The sequence below is a fragment of the Hibiscus syriacus genome, unplaced genomic scaffold (genome assembly GCF_006381635.1).
Source record: "Hibiscus syriacus cultivar Baekdansim isolate YM2019G1 unplaced genomic scaffold, ASM638163v2 tig00111427_pilon, whole genome shotgun sequence".
NCBI classification, from domain to species: Eukaryota; Viridiplantae; Streptophyta; class Magnoliopsida; order Malvales; family Malvaceae; genus Hibiscus; species Hibiscus syriacus.
Window position 1 is genome coordinate 654,128 of NW_024063088.1, and position 27,397 is coordinate 681,524.

General features: G+C 33.2%; 1 pseudogene; it reads right to left on the reverse strand.

The window, feature by feature from the left end:
* Positions 1–614: 614 nt before the first annotated feature.
* On the reverse strand, positions 615–27,366 carry LOC120163101 (annotated as a pseudogene).
* Positions 27,367–27,397: the final 31 nt, after the last annotated feature.

A 27,397-nucleotide genomic window follows, 5' to 3' on the forward strand; every position in this document is an offset into this window, starting at 1 on the left:
TCATCACTTTCGCATATAATATTAACCAGGAATATAGTTGAAGATTACACATGGTTAATTTTCAACTTGTGTGCTTTTAGTTTGTTTTTGGATCCGTCTATGATTGTTTATTGAATCTAACATAAAATCCATTTTGACACTAACTATCCTATTTTGATCTTAGTAACATCTGCATCACTTAATTTGTTTTTTATGGAAAGATGGAGTCCTTTAACATTTTAGAATTCCATGGCCGTTTCTTTTTTTAAAATAATCTGAAACCCTTACAAGATAATATTTTCTTCTACTACTGGATTGATTTTCACAGATAAACTTGGGTAGAATATTAGTGCTGAGGAGAAAAACAAAAGCATGAAAAACAACTTGTTGAAAAGTTAACAGAAAAGAAAAAGGAAAGCGCCAAAGCATTAATGCTAAAGAGAGATGATATCATGCTTACACATACCCAATCGATGAGGCTAAAAGGGATCCAAAGTTAGGGATGAATCTTTTGAGATCATGAACACCAATTTGTGAAGAGAAATGCTCTCTAAAATCCAGATAGCTTTGAAACAACATGTGTTCAATTGTGTCATCGCCTCTTTTCCTACTTCAACCACTCGATGATTGCAACATAAGAAACCATCAATGAACCTAATAAGGTTCTACCAGAGCTCTGAACTTTGCTCCTACATAAACTGCAGTAGGTCCAAGTTCTTCTTCGATCCTCTGAAGCTGGTTGTTCTTGGCAAGACGTTCCGATCTGTAATGAGCCCGAGTCTTGATTTGGCATGATGCTAACCCAATAGAAAGGTCAAAGCATCCTTAGTGGCCTAACATGACACCCCAACCAGCAGATTTAGATATTTTTACAGCTTCGATACTTTCAGTTAGGGAACCAATTTGATTCAGCTTCAATAGAAGAGTATTGCATATCTTCTCCTTAATTGCTTTCTCCACACGCTTAGGATTCGATCATCACCAAAATTCTGCACTTGTTCATCAATTTCACTAGTCAATTCTGCATAGATCTCAATGGAGACAATTGGATAATCAGTCACAAATGACTTGTAAACATTCTTCTTCAAACTGTTGCCTAAAATTCTTGGTGATCCATCATTGTTCTCATTCTTGAAGTTCAAGTCATAAGTTTTATCCTTGTTATCCTAAACCTCTGAAGCAGCAACATCCATTCCAATAACAACCTTTCGAGTGTACCCTGCTTTTTCTATAGCTGGCTTCAAGAGCTCAAGTCCTTGTCTATTTTCCTGAATGTTAGGAGCAAAACCACCTTCATCACCAACACTTGTAGCATTTTATCCATACTTCTATATAACAACCTTCAAGTGATGATATATATAACATCCCAAAACAAGGCTAGTGGCTAAAATGCAAATTCTAAAAACTTTTTGTTTAATTTTGAAATAAATTAAAAGTTAAGGGACTTAATTGGAAATATTTTGTGAAGGATGTTTTAGTAAAGATTGAAAGAAAGAAGGGTAAAATGGTTATTTGAAAAAAATATTTTTATCTTTCTTTTGTAGGCTATATAACACGTGGGAAATGAAGGAAAAAGTCTCCAAAAAACTCTCCATTCTTCTTCTTCTTTCTCTTCATCGTGAGAGCCAAAGCAAAGTTGAGTTTCCTTGTTAGTTGTTTATTGGTTGAATTTAAGGTTATTTTATTATCCTTAGGTGATACTTAAGCTTAAGGAAAGCTTAAGTTAGCTTTAAAACAAAGAATGAAAGAGTTAGGAGAGATTAAAGTTAAAGAGTTTTTAAATGAAATCTTGAAGAAGAGTTGATATGATAAATTGGAGGCTAAATTTGACTTGTCAATGGTTGAATTAAGAGATATGAAGTGATAGAATTGAATTTAGAATAAGTAGAAATTTTGGTATAATTCTTGAATTCCATATGGAGGATGAGATTTTGAGGTTAAAGATGTGATAAATGAGTATAAGTAAGTTTAAGTATGTGTATGTAAGTTAAGAATATGATAGGGGATGATATATGAGGTATTTGAGATGAAATGAAGTAGTTTTCGGGCTTAACAAGTGATTTCTGGGCTAGAGGTATCGATACTCATTCATCAAGTACTGATACCTCAAGAGTAAATTTCAGGAAGATATTCAAAGGGTATCGATACCTTAAGGATGGTATCGATACCCCCTTGAAATGAAAAATTATCGAATGTAATTTGGGTATCGATACCTAGACAGTGTACCGATACCTCAGTTAAGGGATGTATCGATACCCTATGGGGGTACCGATACCTACTTTAAATAGAAAATGAATTTCGTCTTTCTTTTAGTTTAATAAATGAAGGATTAAAGTATGATATTTAGAATACTAATATGTATAAATGTATGATTATGTAGACATCAAGCGTAAGAAAGTTCCGGAATGACTGAAAGGTTAAAATTGATCAAGAAGAGAAAGTAAGCCATAGGAGTAATTGATAGCAAGTGAGGCACATGTGAGTGCATATTAGTTATTATATGATGATGAATGGAAATAAGACTTACAATAAGTTTATTTTCTATGATCATAGTGCATGAAGTCATGAATACATGTAATATCCCAAAATTCGGGTCAATAACCAAAATAAAATTTTGAAAATTTAGTGACCAATCTCAGAAAAGATTGAAAGTTCAGGGACTTAAATGGAAAAGTTTTGATGTTGGATTTAATAACAAAGTTGTAAAGTAATAAGGGTATTATGGTCATTATGTAGGGAAGATTTTTATTTCCCTTTATAAGGGTAATAAGCACGTGGGAAAGGAGATAATTTCTCTAGAGTCTTCTTCAGTTTCTTCTTTCTCTCCACCGTGGGTTCTTGCATAAGGTAAGTTGGTACCTAGTTAAGATTTTCTTTTGTTTTAAAGTTGGATTTTGTTCTTGGGATAGTAAGAAAGCTTAAGTAAAGCTTAAGTTAGCTTTAAAACAAAGAAAGAAAGAGTTAGGAGAGATTAAAATTAAGAAGTTTTTAACTGAAATTTTGAAGAAGAGTTGATAAGTTAAATTGGAGGCTAAATTTGACTTGTCAAAGGTTAAAGTAAGAGATATGAAGTGATAGAGTAAATTTAGAACAAGTGGGAAAATTTGTATGATTCTTGAAATCCATATGGATGATAGGATTTTGAGGTTTAAGAGGTGGTAAATGAGTATTAATAGGTTTAAGCATGTGTATATGAGTTATGAATATGTAAAGGGTTGATACATGAAGTATTTGTAAGGAATTGAGGAAATATTTGGGTTCAAAATATGATTTCTGGGTAAGGTGTATCAGCACACATTCAATATGTACCGATACATCAAGAATAAAATGCAGAAAAATATTCAAAGTGTACCAATACATAGGAAGTGTATCGATACACCCCTTGTAACGAAAAACATTGAATGTAATTTGTGTATTGATACATAGGTAGTGTATAGATACACACATTAAAGAATGTGTCGATACCCTATAGTGTGTACCAATACACTTCAAAGGGAAAATGAAAATATATATTTCTTTTGGTTTAAGAAATGAAAATTAGAGTATGCTAAGTGGAATGTTGATATGTATATTATATGTATGATTGTGTAGATATCAATCGAGAGCAATGTCCGGACAAGGTGTCAAGTAATAGTCATCGAGGAAAAAAAAATAAGGAATTGGTATTGACTAGTGAGGCCAGGTGAGTGCATACTCTTAGAATATATGTAGTATATGATAATAATCCAGGAAACATTACAAGAATGTTACCTGAACTACTTGATAATAAGTCATGAAATTACATGCATATGTAATATAAGTTATAAGATGAGAAAATAGGTGTTGATATGTATATGAGAAAATATGAGAATAAGAAATTAGTCATGTGATATGTGAATATGAAAATGATCGATGTGTATATGTGATATATATGATATACGTGAAACCTATGTGAACAAGAGATGAAAATGATATACATGTTATATGAACACATGGGAAGTGTTATAAGATAAATGACATATGAATATGAAATCATATGAACAATGATATGTATATGTGAATATATGAAATGATAAATAATAATGCCCATGTTATATGTCATGAGGGCTAGAGGTATAGTTGGCATGCCAAGAGTCGAGGGTTCTACGTGGTCCTTCGGGACATAGTGGTCATTCAGGATATTTCACAGTGGTCATTCAGGATAAATTCATATGCCCCTAGTGGGACCCCATACGAGTTGTGGTGATAGCATAGTATACAACCTCTATGTACTCACATATATTTAGTTCTCACATGTGTACATGAGCCAATAGAAAAATATAATATGAGAAAAATGCTATTTGATGCTATATTTTTGTTTGGTAATATGATGTGTATGAATGTGAAACTATGATAATAAGATGATAAAGGGATGAACGTAAATGATGATATGTGTGCATATGGGTAATTGTTTCATAAAAGAATATATAAGTTGGTATGAAATGAATATATATGTATTTATGTATTGATGAATAATGTGTTAGATAATTTAGAATGAATATATGAAATGTGCATATTATGAATTAGTATGGAAATGATATATATATATATATATATATATATTTAGGTGTTATGCATGTATATAATATGTTAGTAGAAATTGTTCATGCATGATTACGAGTTAGAGTTCTATTATATGTTTCATGCCACACTAAGTCATCGACTTAGCGTGTGAGTGTTTCACATGTAGGTTCCGAGAAGAGGAAAAGGGGTCGAAGATTAGCAAGTCAGGTGAGCTTCTCATTCCTAAAGATCAAATCAGAAGAGTTTTAGAATTATATGTATTTGGTTATATGAAATATAGTTGGCATGTAAGATAAAAGATTTGTATTGTGTACGCTCCGCTAAAGTTTGTAAAACCAAACGGTTTAATTTATGTAAAATAACGACTTTTATTTAATGAAAGTTTAGATTTCCATGAATTTTATAAGGGACAAGTTTTGAAAAGTCAATGCGACACCTCAGACTCGTATCCGGGTCGGGTAAGGGTTGGGGGCATTACATTTAATGGTATTAGAGCTAAGGTTTAGCCGATTCTAGGCTTAAACCGAAGGTAAATGAGTTTTAATAATGTGTTCATGCCAACATAGAGTGAAAATTTCTGATCTGATAGTGAAAGGAGTATGTTGTCTTGCTAATAGAATTAGATTGTTAAGTTATAATAGAAGTATGATTATGATGATTTCGAAATGAAGTGAGAGGTAAACCTGATTTTGATAGCAATTCACCTGCCCTGGTCAGGCAGGATGAAGAGCGGACACCTCATCAAGTGCCTCGTAAGATTAAAGGTTGATTTCTAAAAGTTGAAATCATACCAGAATAGTGATAGAAAGTTTTCACTGTTTTGAATCAGAAAAATGATATGGAGTAGTTTTGTTATTTTGTGGATAAGATAGAATATGGTGAACAAGTGTCACCATAAGAGCGTTAAAAGATCAAATGATGCAGTGAGAATTGTTAGAAGAGTTCAAGAATAAGTGTATCATTGACAAGCGTATAAGATATATAAAGTCAGAGCTTATGAGTTTGAAACAAAGGGATAGTACTGGGTATAAGAAAAAGCGTGGATATGATAAAGGTTTGTATTTTAGATGGAAAGAGTTAGCATTGGCTAACAAGAGTATATGATGAAATGTACTGGAAATTATGAGATTTTAAGATATGATAGGTTATGATAACCAAATATAAAGTGGATCTGGATACAGTTGTATATTTGGATCATAGTAATGTGGTATAGTGAAGGAAGTGAGGATTTTTATGTTTGAGTAAAGTTAAGGATTGAAAAGAAGAGTTTAAGAATGAATACATCAGTGATCAGTTTATAAGACAAAGAAAATCAGAATGTTAAGTTAGAACAACGGAAACTACATGGTGTATGAGAATAAAAGTGGATTTGATAAGTTAAGTAAACTATTGTTGAGATAATTATGATTAGAAAGGATGTATATGATTGGTTGATTAGGGCTTGCTCCATAGATTAAGCAGTTGCTATTGATTAGCTGTAATCAAGGTGATAGAGTGGTAGGAGTTGAAAATATATAAAGCTAAGTTAATCAAGTATGATATGGATCTGGATGTGGTTGTGTATTCTGATCATGTAGATATGATGTAGGTGAGGAGATAAGTATTTATATGTTTTAAAAGGAGTTTTGAGGAAGAAAAATACAAGTACAAGAGATGATAAAGAATGAGGTTCTATATAAGTGAAGTTGATTATCAAAGTTATGAAGAGGTGATAAAGATCAGTGATCAGAGATGAGCATAAGTGATAGGAAAAGAGTATGTGAACATGAAAGAAAAGATATAATTTTTGTATAAGGAGATTTTAATTTTGAATGAATAAAGGAATAATGGATTAAGAAAATAAAAGGATGAAGTTTAAAGGACCATATATGATAAAGGTTATGTTAAGGTATATATTATAAGTTTGATTAGAAATAAGAAAGGTAATTCGGGTGATACGAGAGATTGTTTGATGATGCAAAATGTATGTTTTAATCATCTATGATGAAGATTTAAAGTTATGTTGTTTGGTCAAGTAGGCGTAGTTAGAAAAATGAACAATGAATTATATATATATTAAGGAAGTTTAGAGACATTTAAATGATGATGAAAGAAAAGTTTATTTATTATTATAAGGTAATTAGAGATGGAGTTTTTGGGAATTAGGGACAAGTTATTAAGTGCAACTTCGAAAGATTAAAGTAGTGAAAGTAGTAGGGGAAAATTTGAAGGTATATGTAGATAATGTTTCTATCGATATGTGCAGTGAAAATTCGAAGACGAATTTTCTTTAAAGGAGGGGAGATTTATAACATCCCAAAAGTTGGGTCAATGACCAAAATGGAATTTTTGAAATTTTAGTGACCAATTTCAGAAAAGATTGATAGTTCAGGGACTTAAATGGAAAAATTTTGATGTTGGATTTAATAAAAAAGTTAGAAAGTAATAATGGTATTATGGTAATTATATAGGGAAGATTTTTATTTCCCTTTATAAAGGGTAATAAACACGTGGGAAAGGAGATAATTTCTCTAGAGTCTTCTTCGGTTTCTTCTTCCTCTCCACCGTGGGTTCTTGCATAAGGTAAGTTGGTACCTAATTAAGATTTTCTTTCGTTTTAAAGTTGGATTTTGTTCTTGGGATAGTAATAAATAAGTTAGCTTTAAAACAAAGAAAGAAAGAGTTAGGAGAGATTAAAATTAAGAAGTTTTTAATTGAAATTTTGAAGAAGAGTTGATAAGTTAGATTGGAGGCTAAATTTGACTTATCAATGGTTAAAGTAAGAGATATGAAGTAATAGAAGTAAATTTAGAACAAGTGGGAAATTTTGTATGATTCTTGAAATCCATGTGGATGATAGGATGTTGAGGTTTAAGAGATGGTAAATGAGTATTAATAGGTTTAAGCATGCGTATATGAGTTATGAATATGTAAAGGGTTGATACATAAAGTATTTGAAAGGAATTGAGGGAATTTTCGAGCTCAAAATATGATTTCTGGGTAAGGTGTATCGATACACATTCAATATGTACCGATACATCAAGAGTAAAATACAGAAAATATTCAAAGTGTGTCGATAGATTAGAAATGTATCGATACACCCCTTGCAACAAAAAACATCGAATGTAATTTTTGTATCGATACATAGGTAGTGTATCAATACACACGTTAAAGAATGTATCGATGCCCTATAGTGTATACCGATACGCTTCAAAGGGAAAATGAAAATAGATCTTTCTTTTGGTTTAAGAAATGAAAATTAGAGTATGCCAAGTGGAATGATGATATGTATATTATATGTATGCTTGTGTAGATATCAATCGAGAGCAATGTCCGGACAAGGTGTCAAGTAATAGTCATCGAGGAAAAATAAGGGATTGGTATTGACTAGTGAGGCCAGGTGAGTGCATACTCTTAGAATATATGTATTTCTACATGGAAACTAGACTTGTGATAAGTCTGTTTCAATATTTTGAATATATGATAGTATAATTCAAAGCATGATTAGGATTGTGTACTATGTGAATATGCCTTGCTTGTATTACATGTTATGTGATCTGCATTTATATGATTTATAGTATATGATAATGATCTAGGAAACATTACAAGAATGCTACCTGAGCTACTTGATAATAAGTCATGAAATTATATGCATATGTAATATAAGTTATAAAATGAGAAAATAGGTGTTGATATGTATATGAGAAAATATGAGAATAAGAAATCAGTCATGTGATATGTGAATATGAAAATGATCGATGTGTATATATGATATATGGGAAACCTATGTGAACAAGAGATGAAAATGATATACATGTTATATGAACACATGGGAAGTATTATAAGATAAGTGTGACATATGAATATGAAATCATATGAACAGTGATATGTATATGTGAATATATGAAATAATAAATAATAATGCCCATGTTATATATCATGAGGGATAGAGGTATAGTTGGATGCCAAGAGTCGAGGGTTCTACGTGGTCCTTGGGACATAGTGGTCCTTCGGGACATTTCATAGTGGTCATTCGGGACAAATTCATATGCCCCTAGTGGGACCCCATACTAGCTGTGGTGACAGTATAGTGCACAACCTTTATGTACTCACATATCTTTAGTTCTCACATGTGTACATGGGCCAATAGAAAAATATAATATGAGATAAATTCTATGTGATGCTATATGTTTGTTTGGTAATATGATGTGTACGTATGTGAAAGTATGATAATAAGATGATAAAGGGATGAACTTAAATGATGATATGTGTGCATATGGGTAATTGTAATGAATATAAATGTATTTATATATTGATGAATAATGTGTTAGATAATTTAGAATGAATACTTGAAATGTGCATATTAGGAATTAGTATGGAATTGATATATATATATATATATATATATATATATATATATATATATATATATATATATATAGGTGTTATGTTTGTATATAATATGTTAGTAGAAATTGTTCATGCATGATTACGAGTTAGAGTTCTATTATATGTTTCATGCCTCACTAAGTCATCGACTTAGCGTGTGAGTGTTTCACACGTAGGTTCCGAGAAGAGGAAAAGGGATCGAAGATTAGCAAGTCAGGTCAGCTTCTCCTTCCTAAAGATCATATCAGAAGAGTTTTAGAATTATATGTATTTTGTTATATGAAATATAGTTGGCGTGTAAGATAAAAGATTTGTATTGTGTATGCTCTGATAAGTTTTGTAAAACCAAATGGTTTAATTTATGTAAAATAACGAATTTTATTTAATGAAAGTTTATATTTTCATGATTTTTATAAGAGACAAGTTTTGAAAAGTCAATGTGACACATCAGACTCGTATCCGGGTCAAGTACGAGTTGGGGGTGTTATAATACAAGTATATGATTGGCATGACTGTTATTTATGCATGAGTATATGTGTTGATATGTGTGAATACATGTTAGTGAAATAAATCAGGGGAAATAATATAATTAAATTATGTGAGTATATAAGAATATGGTATAAGTTATATGATATGAACACAAGGGATTATATAAATATGTGATAGAAGATTATTGATGTTACCTGATATATGTGAATTTATGAATACAAGAATAAGTGATATGAGAATATGTGATTATATATATTACATGGTATATGTGATAACAAGAGAATAAATTATAAACTATATAGTATTGATGTATAAGCCATATAAAAAGGAGTATATGATGGTGTAATAAAGTATAGGAATTGGTATAATAGAATTATAAGAATAAGTGAAAAGTAAAATAAGTTAAGAGGGGTGGATGTAAATTATGCAATGAGAATTTATGTGTTATATGACAAATATGAACATATGAAATAGTAGATGACTATATGAATATGTGAACATAAGTGATATGATTACATGAGTATATAATATAAGGCATGTGAAAAGATATATGTGTTACATGATATATGTGTTACATGATATATGTGATCTATGGGAAACATATGTAAACAAGAGATGGCAATGACATACATGTTTTATGAACACACGAGAAGTGTTATAAGCGAAGTGACATATGAATTTAAACTGAGAAAAAGGATTACATGCCATTAAGATTGTCAAAGTTACTGAGAAGGTGTCATTAGAGTGTAATTGATGACACTCCTTACTAGCAGTAATGTTGTTACTATGTATTTTCTAATAGATGTCAAAATCCTCAAACTCGCGTAGAGCGGGGGAACATGAAATGAGAGAAAGGACTAATAGTGTAAGTTATGAAGATAATAATGAGCAACTGGTTCCATTTGAAAATACTAGTGCTCATGCACATCAAGGGATACCGATACCAGAGTATGGAGCTTTTATGCAAGCTCTTAACGCTATGTTGATTCGTTTTCAACCTCCTCCTGCTCTTCCAGTACCTAAAATGTTGATCCCAAAGGAGCTGAAGAGTTTGGGAGCTCCAGAGTTTAGAGGAGATGAAAGTGAGGGTCCTATAGAGGCCGATATGTGGTTAAATGATGTATTGTTAATGCTTGAAAGCCTACAATGCTCAGATCAGGAAAAATTGGGAGGAGTTGTATCTTTACTTAGAGGATCAGCTCGAGTATGGTGATCCAACACTACGATGTATGCACCATCGGAGCAAGTCACTTGGTAATTCTTCTTGGAAGAATTTAAGAACAAGTATGTGGTTGAACAATTCAAACGGGTAATGCTGTTAAAGTTCTTAAATTTGAAACAAGGTGATCGAGTAGTACACGAGTACGAGAATGAGTATAATAAGTTAAGCCATTTTGCTACGGAGGTAGTTCCAAATGATAAGGCCCGACGCGATTGGTTTATTGAGGGGTTGAGGCCAAAATTAAAAGAAATTATATAGGCTTTGAGTTTACCTAACTTGCAAGAAGTTATTAACCGAGCTAAAGCTATCGAAGAGCACAAGAGGAGACATTAGCAGCATAACATAGTTTATAGATGGGGAAAAGAATTGGAACACCTTCAACTCCCCATTATGTTAAGAGAGGCAAAGGCTCCAGTTCGAGAGATTTAGACAAAGAGAATTCTGCTGCAAATTCATAGAAAACAAAACAATCTCGGTTAGTTGCTACTAGCTCTGGTAGAGCAGTTGGAGAAAGAATAGTATGTCAGACATGTGGAAGAGCGCACCTGGGCTATGCAGACTTCTTAGTGGAGCTTACTTTCAATGTGGTGAGACCGGTCACTTTGCCCAAAATTGTCCAAGAAAATTTGGGGATAATTTTATGCAATCTGAAAGATCTATGGCAACCTATAATAGAAATAGAGGAAGTGGAAGATCAAGGGGAAGAGATGAATAATTGCAGCGACAAGAGAGTTGGGGGGTTGCCAGAATATATAATATTATGACCAATGAGGATCGGGAAGATCCAAAAATTGTAACATGTACTTTTCATCTTTTGATAAACCTGTATTGGAAATAGTTTACCCTTGATCTATGCACTCGTACGGTAGTACAAGGTTGGCTAAAGCTAGACAGATTCATGTAGAACCAATCTTGAGTAAAAGGGTAGCTGTAAACATTAATGGGTCATGGTAAAAGTATGAGTTAAAAGGTAGTAGACAATTAATAAAGATTTCAGGGACTATGTTCTGGGTGAATCTTATGGAATTACAAATTGATGTGTTAAGATCATTTCTTAAAGTGATATTTATAATAATTATGAAGAGAATGATGTTGGTTAGTGATTGATACTCAAATAAGAAAAATAGGATTGTCAGATAATTTCATCAAATTGGGATAATTGGATCAAAATATTGGGTTACTTCTAGATCGAAAGACGGAATTCAAGGTAGTTGGTTATTAGAGTATTGAAAATGTTTCTATGATTCAGTATCACCGAATCAAGAGGAATTATCTATGTGTGATTTAGAGACGACAGTAGTCGAGTTGCCTTAAAATATTTGATGCCATTATCGGTATAGTGAGTTGTACTATAGTGGTACTAATCACACGAGCCTTAAATACATGTGGAAATTGAAGAGAGTGATCATGAGATAGAAAAGAAGTTCAAAACCTCTAAATGTGTATGAGGTGATCATTGTTTATATTACAAAAGAAAGATGTAAAAATATATGAATAGGAATGTTATAAGTAGAAAGTGAAGAATTAATGACTTTTGGGAGGTCAGGTTCGACAGATATTTGTAGTATTGTGGTAAACACATAAAGTTTTAAAATTCAAGGACAAATTTTATTAAGGAGCCCCAAATAATAGGTCAGTGACTAATTTAAAAAGAATTAAAAATTTGGAGGACTAAATTGAATAAAAGGGTAAAATATAAGAAATGACTTAACTAAGACCAATGTGAAAGAGATAGAATAATAAAAGGGCATTTGGTTCCTTTTAAGTGAAATGAATTTAAAATCTATTTAAATTATAGGGATTTAAATAAAAAGGGGAAAGTAAGCTAAAGAAACTATTTTTGCTTCTTCTTCATTCTTCCCGTGGGATTCCTATCCTCTATAGCTCTAAAGGTAAACTTTAATTATTTGATTTTTCCTTTCGATTATGGGTAGTCCTTGTAACCTTAAGTGATATAGAAGCTTAAGGAAGGATTAAATGAGGTTAAAACTATGAAATGAAGGAAATAATGGGGATTTTAGAAAATGGGTTTTTAAATGATATGTTTGTATATTAGTGTTTATTGATGATTATTAGCAGTTTTGACTTGTCAAAGTAGTAAATAAGAGATTAAAAGCATTGGTTGAGTTTAAAAACAAGTTAGAAAATTTGGTGTGATTCTTTGAATCCAATGATCATGAGGGGTACTAGATTTTGAAGTATTAGAATGAAGGAATATTAGTTTGGATTGTAAAAGAATAGGTTAATAGTGTTTAATGGGGTACATACAAGTAAACTTTGACCCCATTTATGTAATTATCAAGTTAAAAACTAGAAAATCTGGGCAAGGGTATCGGTACTGATAGAACAGTACTGATACTATAGGCTAAAATTGGATGAATTAGATGTGTAGTATCGATACTGATTCAATCAGTATCGATACCTATGAAGTAGTATCGATACCATGGTAAGGGTATCAATACCCGGTAACATCGAATATAAAATTTGTATCGATACCGTAAGGGGGTATCAGTAGCATAGTAGGGTAGTATCGATACCATAGTAAGAGTATCGATACCAAGAAACATCGAAGTTAAAATTGGTATTGATACTGGAAGGGGTATCGGTACCATATTATAGAAGTATCGGTACTATGGTAGTAGTATCGATACTATTAAGCTTGGGAACGGTCTATTATGTTGAAATTGTTATAGAAATAGAAATAATGATATTTTAAATATTCTTAAAGTACAAGTAAGGAGTATACTAACATTAGAATGTTATGTGTACATAATGGATAATTGAGTAGATCAGAACCAAGCTCTTGAATCTATCAAGAAAAGGGATAAAGAGTAAGTTGCTGATCAGTCAGAAGCCTCTACACTTTATTAGCAAGGAGTAACAGGTGAGTATATTTAATTATGTACATATATGTTATGGTAGGCCTAGTTGTATGATTTATTGATGTATGAATGGTGATTACCAAATGACACTAAGTGTTTTAAAATGATAAAAAATTCATACTAAGGGTATGAATTTCAGTATAGGGCACTTCGAGTGCTAAAATGTTGAGAAATTCATACTAAGTGTATGAATTTCCGTATAGGGAACTTGGTGTACTGAAATGATGAGAAATTTATACTAACTGTATGAATTTTCATATAGGGCACTTCATGTGCTAAAATGATAAGAAATTCATATTAAGTGTAAGAAATGTTTTATGGGAATATATATATATATATATATATATATATATATATACGAATATAAGAAGTTCATTCTAAGTAAGTGAATTTACGTATTGGTATTGGTTATGTAACTCACGTAAATTATAGTAAGGTTAAGAAATGACATATTTGCACTACCAATGTAAACTATAGAGATTATAATGAGTTGAGAGAGTTCAGTGATTTTTTATAAACAATTATTAAATTATAAATTCTTCTAAAGTTAAAAGATTTGAGGCCTAACTGTGCATATGACAGAAATGTGTCATTTATGCCAGTTAGATGAAAGGCTAAGTGCGTTTGAGGCCTAACTGTACATATGACAGAAAGGTGTCATTTATGCCAGTTAGATCAAAGGCTAAGTTCCTTTGAGGCCTAACTGTGCATATGACAGAAAGATGTCATTTATGCTAGTTAGATGAAAGGCTAAGTTCCTTTGAGTCCTAAATGTGCATATGACAGAAAGGTTTCATCTATGACAGTTAGATGAAAGGCTAAGTGCCTTTGAAGCCTAACTGTACATATGATAGAAAGGTGTCATTTATGCAGTTAGATGAAAGGCTAAGTGCCTTTGAGGCCTAACTGTGCATATCACAAAAATGTGTCATTTATGGCAGTTAGATGAACGATTAAGTACCGTTGAATAAAAGAATAATGGCCTAACTGTGCAATTGGTAGAAATATACCAATTATGCCAGTTAGATGAACGGTTAGATACCGTTGAGTAAAAGACGAAAGGTTAAACACTGTTGAATAAAAGAACGGTGGATTAGCTGTGCATTTGATAAAATAGTGCCGAATATTCAAGTTAAATGAAAAGCTAAATACTTTGTGGTAGAAGAATAATATATGAATGGCATATAAGTGATAGGAAAGAGGTAATAAAGAAAAAGCGTAAACAGGAAAAAATGGGCATCAAGGGATGCCCAAATGAAAATACAAAGCGATGTAATAACAGTATTTAAGGTGCTGACGTAATGATTATAAAAGATACATGATCAATTGGCACCTTGGTGAAATACTTGTATAGTACTTTCACCTTAAATGTACATTGGGAAAATAAAGAATGAAAGGGAAAAATATACAGAAGGATAGGTATAATGGGCATACTAAGAATAAATTCCATGATGATATGAAAGAAATATGTTTTGACTGAGAAGGGATTAACTAGTCCCTAGGAATGTTGCAATTAAATTCTTCATTCAATATTCATAAGATACTGAAGTATTATTGTAATACCATAGCAGTATTATGTCTCACTAAGTAAATGTTTATCGTGTGTTTATTTTACGCGTAGGTAAAGATAAAGATTAGAGGCGTAGGGAGTGCAGCAGTAGTAGCATCGTTCATCAATTAAGGTTGACCGTCAGTAATGTTAGGACAATCTTATTCCTTTTAAAATTAGTTGGCATGTAATTTAAACTATGAAAATATTTTGGAATGTAATTAAGTAATAGTTTTAGTATGTTGCTTTTAGAAAATATTATATTTTGTAGTAGATAGAATTGAAACAAATTTTTACAAGTTTTAAAATGACAAACATTTTTAAAAGTGATGTGACAGCTGTATCTCGTATACGAAAGAGTATACGAGAGATGTGTTTTACAGATGAGAGATTCGGGTTGAAGCCTACTCACCTTTTATCGAGCTCCGGTCGTCGGTAGTACCATCGGAGTTAAGAGAGTTTACCACCAAAGGTAAAATCCTCACTGTGTTTCTTAGATATAGGCTTTCAATAAGGTTTGGTGGGGATCGGTCTTGGGTAGTCTAAAGTTTAGTTTTCAGAGGGAGAAAGAGAGCGGGAGGTTGAGGGTTATTATAGGGTCAGTTTCCCATGCCATCGCCATCGCTTCACGGCGGCCATGGCCTTTTCTGATTTCCCTTACATTGATGAAGCGAAGGAAAGGGGAGGGAGAGGTTAGAGATTTTCTTCTCTCTCTCTCTTTAGCTGAGTGAAAAATGAAATAAATGAGAGCTTGGCCGGTTTAGGCTTGAGTTTTTACCATATACATAACGTAAAATGACGTCGCATATGGGGATAGGGATATTAGCGTGTTTTGAGAAAAGGGAAAATAACTTGTTTAGTCCTTGCCTTTTTGATATATCACCTGTGTTTTTTATTTTTTGGGGCAAATCACAGTTTAAGTCCTTATAGTTTTGCAATGGTTGTAATATGATCATCTTAATGAAATTTTATCTTTTCATTTATGGCTCTGTATCTGTTCCATATTTCATTTTAATCCTATTTATATTAGTATTTTATATGTTTAAATATTTGGATTTTGGTTGTTAATTTTGTGTATTATTCATTTTGGTCATCATATTATGTTTCTATATGCTTCATTTTTGATACAATATTTATTCATATTTCATTTTGATCACTATTTGTTCATTAATATGTTTAGGGTAAATACTTTGGTTTGAGCCCTGATTTGTGATTGAGTTCATTTTAGTCATTATCATAGTGCTTAATGTTTAAGGTTTATTATCCACTTAATCCTCATCATTTTTTTTTTATTTTTTTAAATTATTGTATGCTATATTTTGGGTTTATTACTTACTAGGTCCTCTTCATTTGTAATACTTACACTTTTGTCATTAATGAAAGTTTTATTTTCTTTCGTTGTTTCTTTTTATTATTTCATTTTTATTCCTTATATTTAGGTAATATAATTTCTTTTCATTTGGTCACTTTTCATTATCATTATGCTTTGATTCAATTGCTATTGTTGGTATAAGGTTTTATTTTTGTTTTTGGTTTTGTTTTAGTCCTACATGCTACTTTGGTGTTATTTTTTATTTAGTACCCCTATTAGATAATATTTGCACTTTAGCCTATCATGTTTGTATGAACACATTTTAATCACTGATTTTGACTTGATGTTATTTTTTCATCATTATTTTATTTCAAGTTTAATCCTTATTGTTTTGATCATATTAAGTTTTAATTATTGTAATTATTACATAATGGGGTTTGTATTTTTATTTCATTTTATTTTAGTACTTGAGCTGCCATATATGAAATCTTGTATGTTTTTGTTATGGACTCGTATTTTTTATGTTTATTTTTAATCCTTTTATTAAGCATGAATACTTTTATTTTTTTAACTCATCACATTTGTAGATATATTTTTTATGTTCAAATTTGTACCTTGCTTATTATCAGTTTTTACAATTTATAGTTTCATGTATATGTATGTGTATATAAATTGAATGAATATTATTAGTCACCTTTGCACCATAAATTTATTTTATTCGAATATTTCAAGAACGCGTATTTGTAGAACGGGTGTGGAAAGTATCACTTGATTTAAGTGTTACAATCTGATACGACGTTCGAACGAAATGAGACTTGAAATAAATCTAGTTTATTTTATTATTTGAATATGTTTATGTGAGTGATTCAATGTGTTTTTTTATTAATTTATCATTTTACACAAATGTTGATTTTTAATTTATATTTGATTCATGTTTTTATCAAAGAGGGAATATTCTTTATAGATAAGAAATAGTCGAAATAGCTTTCCCGACGGAGGATTGCGAATCTCAAGATTTCTTTTCAAGTTAAAGAATTTTCTCTAAATTAATTAATTTCAAAGCAAATTAATCACACTTCAATAAATTGATCATAATTTAACTTTATATTCGATTTATGATTTCCACCATTTTCGACAATGTGTAAGCAACACAATACCAATTTTGGGCGTTGTGGGGTACTAATCCTTCCCGACACGTAACCAACTCCAGGACCCGTTACATCAAATCTTCGTAATCACAGACCAGATTTTTTGTCTTAAAAACAATTTTTCTTAAAATTGTTTTTAAAAGACATTTTTAGGTATTCGACCTACCTAACCCAAAGGTCCATGGCGACTCCTATCCAATTTCATCCAAATAAATTCCAAATCACCAATTTTTCAAAATAAAAGTGATAATTGTTTTTTTAAAATAATATTTAATTATTTTATCAAAAATGGTTATGACAGCTTGGCAACTCTGTTGGGGACTTTTTTTATAGAGTCAGACTGTAGGTCACTGACACATTGTTCTTTTGGTTAAAATTATGAGTTCGAGTCTTTAGTTAACTTATGATCCATTTATTGAAGTTTTTAATTGCTTTATTTTTAATTATCGTACTAACGTTTCAATTTTTCTTTCATCTTTGTCCAAGTTTTTGTCGAAGTTTTTTTCTCTTTTCCATTTTTAGTCAAAAGTAGGTACTCTCCTCCTCACACAAATCACGAACATTTGCATAACATAAGCTCTAGACACGAGCTTCAATCCAAATTAGTCGGGGTGATTGCTTTACTCTTATAAGAATTTATTCTTCGTGTGAGTTTTAGCAAATAACCCATGGGATACATACCTTATACCTTCGTAGGGATTTATTCCTCATATGGGTATAAGGCTTTGAATCCCCTCAAATTGAACTTATTCCGTTTGAAACATGTAATGGGTGAGGATCGAGGGTCTAGCAGCCCAAGGGGCACCGACATCAAGGATAATTCGAGTCCCTTTTTCATGTTAGAGCCAAAACCATGCATATAGTGAACCGTAGAATGGTCACCCTAGGTATAGTTATATCGAACCTCTTTCCGTCAGTAGGTACTCGAAAAAGTGTACACAAAGGAGTAGCTTTTCTAAATCCTTACCTTTTTCCTTTAAGATTCGTAGAATATATTTGTTCTTTTCAAATAAAAACATACGAACTAGATACCATGCAGTTAGGATTATTTTCTTGAAAAAAATCATTTTGGGTTGATAGCATGTCCGGGTAGGAATGTTATTCAATTAAAGCATGTTCGGGTACATATCATGATGGGGTAGGTGTTATATTCATCTTTGAATAACATTTTTATCTGTATCACTTGTCTTACTTGTACTAACTAATTTCTTTTCTTTTGCTTGTGTACACTAACTTATTTCGTTTCTTTTGTTTGTGTCATTTTCATCCTTCTTTGCATTACATTGCATCGTCATGGCATAATGCAAAAGTGTTGATTCGGAAGGGGATATTCGAGAGAAATTTTCATAAGAAGAGTCGAAAGTTTTCAATCAAACAGTCGTATATACATACATGCATTGAGGGTTAAAAGAAGCTCAGAATACAAGAATGAGACTTGCTCAAAGATCGTGAAGTATTCAAGACTGATACAATGATCCATTGATCCGAGGAGTAATCTAGCAGTAGATTCTCATCTACGACCATTTCATTGCTAGTCATCAAGGAACGATTCACTGACTTCAGCACCGTTGAGGGCATTAACGAAGTCATATTACAAAATGATTGAGGGGCATCGTTTTCAAGGGCGAAGATCTGAGACGAAGCAGTGATCCACTTTAGACTCAATACCTAAATGAAGGCATGCCTATAAAGTGGACTATTTTGTAATGTGGAGGCTTTTATCTATGGTGAAAATTGTTGTACGATATTCATCGTTAGGATCAATATTTTTGCATCTGCATTTTCATCATTGCATTTTGCATGACATTCATTTAAGCATTTTTTTACATGTGTTAATCATATCTTGTAGGGGACTTTGAGGAAGTGCTTCTAATTGTGCAATTGCATTCACACAATACTGAGAATGGAAGAAAAATTTGAGCAACTGAAGAAAGAGTTGGAAGATAATTTGTAAAAGATGCAAGTAGAGTGGGATGTCAAAATAGAGCAGGCACAGAAGGCCACCATGGATCGTATCTTGCAACACCAAAAAGACCTAGTTGACCAAATGGTAGCAAAATTTGATGGGCTCAACCATGAAAGAGGCAAAGAGAAGATTTGCTCAACCTTAGGAACCTTCGACGTATAATGGCCCATGCTAATCAATAGCTATTCATTTCTCCCTACTAGATTCCAAGTCACCAAGTAGTCTTCTCCGCCACTAAAATGTAAGCAACCATGTTAAATCCTCAAGGTAATTCTACTGATCATAACATATTCACTCCTGAAGCAACGAGAAGAGCCAATAATGAGATCCCGGAGAATTTGAAACAGTGATGCAAATATATATTCCAGGGAATGAGAGAATAGAGCTCTCACAATGAAATGGATGCAACCAAACTAGTCTTAGTTCCTAACTTGGTGCTTCCACCCAAATTCAAGATGCTCGACTTTGAAAAATATGATGAAACCAGTTGTACTAATTTTCATCTCACGATGTTTATTCAAAGGATGACTGGGTATACCAACAATGATCAAATGTTGATCCACTACTTCCAAGATAGTTTGACTAGACTCGCTTGTAGGTGGTATAACCAATTGAGTCGTGCCCAAATTCGATCTTGGAAGGGTTTGGCTAGTGCCTTTCTGGCCCAATACAAACACATGACTGATATAGCCCCCGATTGAACAACGCTTCAAAATAAGGAGATGAAGAATGATGAGAGCTTTCAATAGCACGTATAACGATGAAAAGATGTTGCATCTCAAGTGCATCTGCCGATGATTGAAAGAGAGTTCATCACTCTATTCATTGATATGTTGAAGTCTCCCTATATCGACTACATGATAGGAGCTGCCACTAAGAGTTTCTCTAACATTGTCATGTGTGGAGAAATGATCGAAAGAGCTATAAAAAATGGCCAGATCATAAGCACTAACAATACTGACAGTGAGGAAGGAGCTGAGATAAACATAGCGGGATCTTATCTAACTAATATGGGGACTAAACCTCATAAGGCATTCTGTTGCACCAATCCAATTCCAATGACATATGAGGAATTACTCCCAACACTAGTTGAGAAGAACCTTCTGACTCCAGTTCAATCCAAACCAAGAGAGGCCTCATATCCTAAAGGCCATGATATTAACGCCATATGTATCTATCATATTGGGAGCTCAGGCCATACCATTGAGAATTGTGGGGCATTGAAGCGTAAGGTCAAAGATCTGATTAATTCAGGGGCATTGACGTTCAATGTGTGACGGGGGCATTCTGATCGAGAGTCGGCTGGGGCATCCATCAAAAGTTTTATTGCATTCTCATGCATATCATCTTGTTTGAACTTGTTTTTCTTTTATACTTCTTTTGTTTAAATATTTATAAGTCACTTGACGTTAGAAGATTTTTAATAAAATGCTTCCTTCTTAGGAAATAAACAATGAGCAAATTTCAATCTTGAAATTCTTTGAATATTATTTTAATTAAAAGCTTTTCAATAATTGAGGTTGTAAATCTTTGACAAATAATAAGATTGAACCACTGTAAAACAAGGACCCCTTGATCCTAATCTAAATATGCACCAGAATCCATACCCTTCTCTCGAAGAAACCAATCTAACTCTTTCCTCCAATGTACAGTCAATCATTTTGACATTCAGGTATGTGTTAGAAGTGGAAAAAATGGGGCAACTAGCACATAAAATTGCAAAACTTTTTGGTTTTCACTTTTTTTAGTGACGTTCAATGATGATCATGATCTTCTTAGATTGAATGGCCAAGTAGATGAATCTAGTTTAAGTTATTTTCTTGGAAATTGAACTCTAACGATGAGATTTCTTGACTTTCAACAAACACATAGACTATAACATGTTTTCCTCAGCAAGCTTAAGAAATAGATTCCGTATACCCAAAATATTATTATTATAATATATGTATATAATAAAGCTGAGTTATTCCACTAAAGCAATTGGTTATAGAGGAAACTCGAAAGCCCTAGCTTTATGAATAAATTACATTCAAACCATAACATTGATCGAGTACTTGGCAATCCAGTGTATGCTCCATTGTGGTTGTCAAGTCGAAGAATTTGTGACGACATGAATCCTTTAGCTAGCCTGATAAATGCAATTATAAAATATATGTACAATAAAGCTAAATTCAGCTAGCCAAACATTGGCAAATTAAATAAAATGTACTAAATAAAGAGTTTCGGTCAATATGGACTAAGGGAGTTGAGGAACACCTATTATAGTCGAACTCACACAAGCACTCGAAAAACTCATTTTTAGATTGATATTTCTACACTACCTTGGCTAGAGGAGTCTACGAAACTTGAACAAATTGAAGATTTCAGAGAACTGAAACAAAAGTGTTCTAAAGAGTCCAACAATTGACTATGCTAGTTGTGATATTTTGTCTGCCTCCGATCAAAATGCCAAACCAAGAAAGAGGGTGATCGCTTGTAAATGTATATGCTAAGGCAAGCAATTTTGTGCAAGTATACACAATCAATTCAAGTAATATAAGGTAAGTGAGTTATCGTCTCCTGTGGGATTGGTCGAAAGTTCTTAAGCTTCACCATAACTAGTTGTCACAAGCTAATTCCTATTATCTAGAAAACTATCATTAATATAATAAGAAAATACTGTAAATTATGATTGCAGAAAAGGTTAGTCGATACAAAACAAATATGCAAACTAGTGAAATAAAATAAATAAAATAAGGACAAGCGTTGATTCAAATATATTAAAAAACAACCTTACATATTCAGACTTATCACAGAGCACCTATGCTAATCTTTTGTATTGACAAACAATTTTTCTAAGTCCAGAATGAATTGTCATGACATGCTTAAACTGCCCGACAGGATTACTAAGTATTCTTAGATGGTTGTTATGGCAATACTCCGCAGCGTTAACTACAACCCTTGGTTTTTCAGACTGTTATTGCAGTAATACCTCGCAGTGTAAACTATAGTCATTTTCTATCCTACTTTAGCGTCTATCCCTTTCAGTCAATTAAAACCCGCTCCTTATCTCTAAGGTAGACAAGTTAGAACATCACTATCCTGGATCCATTCCATTGTTCACGTAGATCTATCTTAATTCTCTCAAATCTAAGAATCAATATCTAGACAAAAGGCAATCTCTCGATGCTCTTACATTTCCAAGACATGTTTCACCAAGACCCCAGGCAATCTTTTGAAGCTCTTACAGTGTCAAGGTAAAATATTCAAACAATGAACAAAACAGTCATGAGCAGAATCATAATTCATCATTCATAAAACCTAAAATAATTGTTTAGGCAAAGCAAAGATTAACACCAAGTAAGATAGTTCATGGTGTTATCAAAAAGTCATCCAAGTATCATTGTTTTAATACAACCCCCAATACATAAAGAAATTAAGAACAAAGGAAGAATGACGACTCCCAAAACCAGGGGCTTTGTGGTGAAAATCATATGGTTTGAGATTTCAGCCCTCAGTAAAAAAGTTGGGCTCAACATGTTTGACTGTCATATCAGTCAAGTACCTTCCCTAGTCAAGATTCCTTGCTATTGTGTGTGCGTGATTATAATCAGTCTATCCATTAAAGTAATTATAAAACTTAAAGGAAGTTCTTCTGGTTTGTCAAGGCATCAAATTATTTGTCAGACTTAGTTTCTACTCCAAGTTATTTATCAACTCTTTTTTTGGAGTCAGCTCATCACACATACCTTCCCACACTCTAGGTGAAAGAGAGCATACTTTCCACCCCCAAGCTAGTCCGGTAGAGTCATCATGTGACTTCTTTCATTCACTCATATGCCTCGGTAACTCTTAGTTTTTATGGAGTTTTCTGATTATGCCCTTGCATAAAGGATTGTCCCTTTTATTCTTCAAGTTTTAAATATTAGGGAGTTCAACCTTAACCTTAAAATTTTTCGATGTCTTGGCAAGCATAAAGTTCTTTCCTACAAATTTTACTGATTACTTTAAGTAGAGACAACATACAATCGTGTTTGTAAATATTCAAGGACTCATGCCTAGGGTTGGTTCTCTTCTTTAGATAGTCTTTAACAATAATTCTGGCCTAGGTAATTCAATTATGCATTCATCATTGGGCATCCATAATCCATTCCAAACAATAAACTTAACATGCTTATATCACGACAACCACAATTTTCAACTAAATATCATATATTGTTATTTAACAAAGTATGTTACAATACCTCCCCCAAACTTGAGGGGTGCATTGTCCTCAATGCGTGAAAAACTAAACTACATGTATCTATATGCAAATGCTAAAAGAAAAGAAAAAAATAAGATGCGACTAGCAGTGTACTTCAGAATGACATTGGGAAAGGCGGCAGATTATCCTTTGTGATCGGGAGCAACTACTTGAAAAAGGCGTTGAGTTGTGCGTCCCGTGCCTTGAGATACCCAAAGAAGAGCTCCATGTGAATATCTAGGTACTCGATCTTCTCACATGTTTCTCGCGTGTATGTGACCACTGTTGCCATCCTAGTCGCAGCAACATATTTTGCTCCTCTCTCCAAACCTTCATGCGGGGCGTTGTCGTCAAAACTCACCAATTATGGTACTTTTGTTTTGGTGATTCCCTCCTTGGGTTTGATGAAATCCTCAAATGGTTCCTCGGGGACCTTCTTTTTCCTACACATAGCAGTTATCAAGTTAGGAAATAAGAGATTACCCGGTTCCTTTTGGCTCATTCATGGATTTGTTCGAAAATGAGTTCTCCAACATTGATTTTTCTCCTGTGTTTTTTTTAGTTTAAAAGCACCAGTCTTTTCACTAGCACGGTTGTATTAAGAGAGGTTTGGATAAGTTTTCCTTTGAGAAAATGGTTCATCAATTTTACAACTGACTTGAGTGCTCGGCGATAGACCCTTTTCCTTGTTGGTGCATTCCTCTAGAACTTAGCCCACCCGAAACAAAGATCTTTGAGTACTCCATCGTAAGTCTCTTGGTTTGCCTCAGCCACAAACCTCTTATGTTAATCCTCCACTTTCTCTAACTTGAAATATCTGTTGAGTGTTGAAGGGGAAAATCGAATGAGTTTCCCTCTGATATACACAGTGTGGTTGGAGCGGTCTTCTAGACGAGCGTAGAACTCTCTGACTATCATATATGCTATGGCTTTGAGGTAGTGAGCAACCTTCTCCCAGTTGTTCTTTTGAATCACAACCATGATCTCCAATCCAAATGGTTTTTCGTTATGTGATGGAAAAACAAATCGTCTTCCAAATACACCTATCGTTTTTGGAAGCTCTTGAAGCATGCCTCGATTTTGGCTGTCTGGAAACGCTCAAAGCATGGTGTTGGGTCTGGTTTTTCTTCGATCTAGCCATGATACTTGTTTGGTACAGTGAGTTAAGTGGAGGAGATGGGGGAAATTTTGTTGAAGAAATTTTTTTCTTGAAGTAGAGAGAGTGTGAAGCACGATGATGAAGATGGAGTTGAGGGTGTTTTTTTTTGGAAAATTAATCGGTGGTTTATTTAGGGAAATTGGGTCAAAACAAGAGGGGAAAATATTTTGCATTGATTTCTTGATATTTGATTGGACGTAAAGCGGGGGGAAAGATACTTTCCCTCTTTAAATCTGTCGCCCAAATTTTCCTTGCCCTAGGGTTTCTCTTCCTTTCATATGTGAACTTTCTCTCCATGCTTTCATGTGAATTTTACATGCCTACAATAAATAAAGAAAACTGAAATAAAAAAGGATAATGGGTGCATAAAATAACTTAATTTATTTATGTACGAAATTCAGATTTTTGTTGCCTAGGTAACGAATTTTTGTTCAAGTAAGTAAGGCAAACTCTTAGGCATCATGTGCTGTTAATACCGGTTTGTCGCGCATGACTGGTGCTCCCTTGAATTCCTTTAGTCTTTTCTGTTCACCTTGAAAATAGATCCATCATCTCGGTTCTTGATTTCTATTGCTCCATTGTTATGAACTTGATGTACGATACGGTCCCGACCATCGTGATTTTAGCTTGTCTGGGAATAATTTGAGTCGCGAATTATAGAGCAATACTTGTTGCCCAGAATAAAATTGTCTAGGCAATATTTTTTTGTCATGCCATCGTTTTGTTTTCTCTTTGTATATGCGGGCATTTTCATAGGTGTTTACTCTGAATTCATCAATTTCTTTTAGTTCCAAGAGTCTTCTTTCTCCAGCAAGCTGAGTATCCACGTTTAACTTCTTATTGGCCCAGTAGGCATTATGTTCAAGTTCCATAGGCAAATGGAATTCTTTACCATAGGCGAGTTTGAACGGGGACATTCCTAGCGGTGTCTTGAATGATGTGCGATAAGCCCATTGTGCTTCATCTAGCTTCGGCGACCAGTCTTTTCGACTTGGGTTGACCACTTTCTCAATGATCTTTTTGATTTCCGATTAGAGACTTCGGCTTGCCCATTGTCTAAGGGTGATATGCCATAGCTATCCGATGTCGTACTCCATATCGTTTTAATGCCTTGACAATTAATTTATTATCAAAATGTGTGCCTTCATCACTAATGATAGCTCGTGGTGTTCCAAAATGTGTGAATATGTTCTTGTGCAAAAACTTGAGCACAGTCTTGGAATCATTTTTAGGTGTTGCAATGGCTTCAACCCACTTGGATATATAATCTACTACCAAGAGGATGTATATATCTCCAAAAGATGTGGGAAAGGGTCCCATGAAATCTATTCACCATATGTCGAAAGCTTCAACCTCCAGAATGTTTTGCCATGGCATCTCATGTCTTTTTTATATGTTTCCCGTTCGTTGGCATCTGTCACATGACTTTTAGAATTTGTGTGCATCTTTGGACAAGGTTGGCCAATAGAATCCGAATTGAAGAACTTTCTCCGCTTCTTCGGATTATTTGGTCTCCACATTGCTTGAATAGGAACAGTTCATCCCAGTAGTAATGTCGCACATTATCTCGAAACTTTTTTCGGCCTTGGCTAGATAAATCAAGATGAACAATACCATTAACAAGAAAGTTAACTATGTCATCATACCACGGCACAGCCGTGACAAATAAAATTTTCTCATCAGGGAAATCCTCTTGAATTTCTGTTATATCATGACAAACAATTTTGTTATCTAGTCTAGACAAATGATCTGCTACTTGATTTTCTGTACCATTTCTATCATTGATCTCTATATCAAACTCTTGTAGTAATAATATCCATCTGATTAGCCTAGGCCTTGCATCTTTTTTATGGATAAAATATTTAATGGCAGAATTATATGTATGCACAATTACTTTAGCGCCTATGAGATATGACCTAAACTTATCAAATGCAAATACTACTGCTTAAAGTTCTTTTTCAGTGGTGGTATAGTTTACTTGTGCATCATTAAGAGTACAACTAGCATAGTAGATAACATGAAAGATTTTACTTTTTCGTTGTCCTAGAACTGCCCCGATTGCGTAATCACTAGCATCGCAGATGAGCACGAGAGGTTCGATCCAGTCAGATGGCACAACGATTGATGCTGCTAAAAGTTTTTTCTTTAAATATGTAAAAGCATTCAAACAATCATTAGTAAACACAAATGGTTGATTTTGTTGATTATCACTGGTAAAGTTTCATTACTACTGAGGTAGGCATATTTCAAATTTGATGGCAAGGTTCCAAGTTCCAATTTAGGTTCATGTTGTAAATATGATTCTGCGGGGTTACTTCATTAAAATCTAAGGGTTCAAATTTCGTACCTGATCTAGTATGAAGGAGACTAGATTGTGCTTCTAACTTTGTTTCATACTTTGTCTTGGTGTCGTTAGCAGGAAACTCGTTTTGTTCTTTATTCAGACTGCGATTGTCAGGGCCATAATTCTCAGAATCATCTTCTAAAAATAATTCGCATGGGCCATGATTTTCTTGCTCATGTGTCATGATTATTGGGTCGTGGCATAAAAAATTGTAT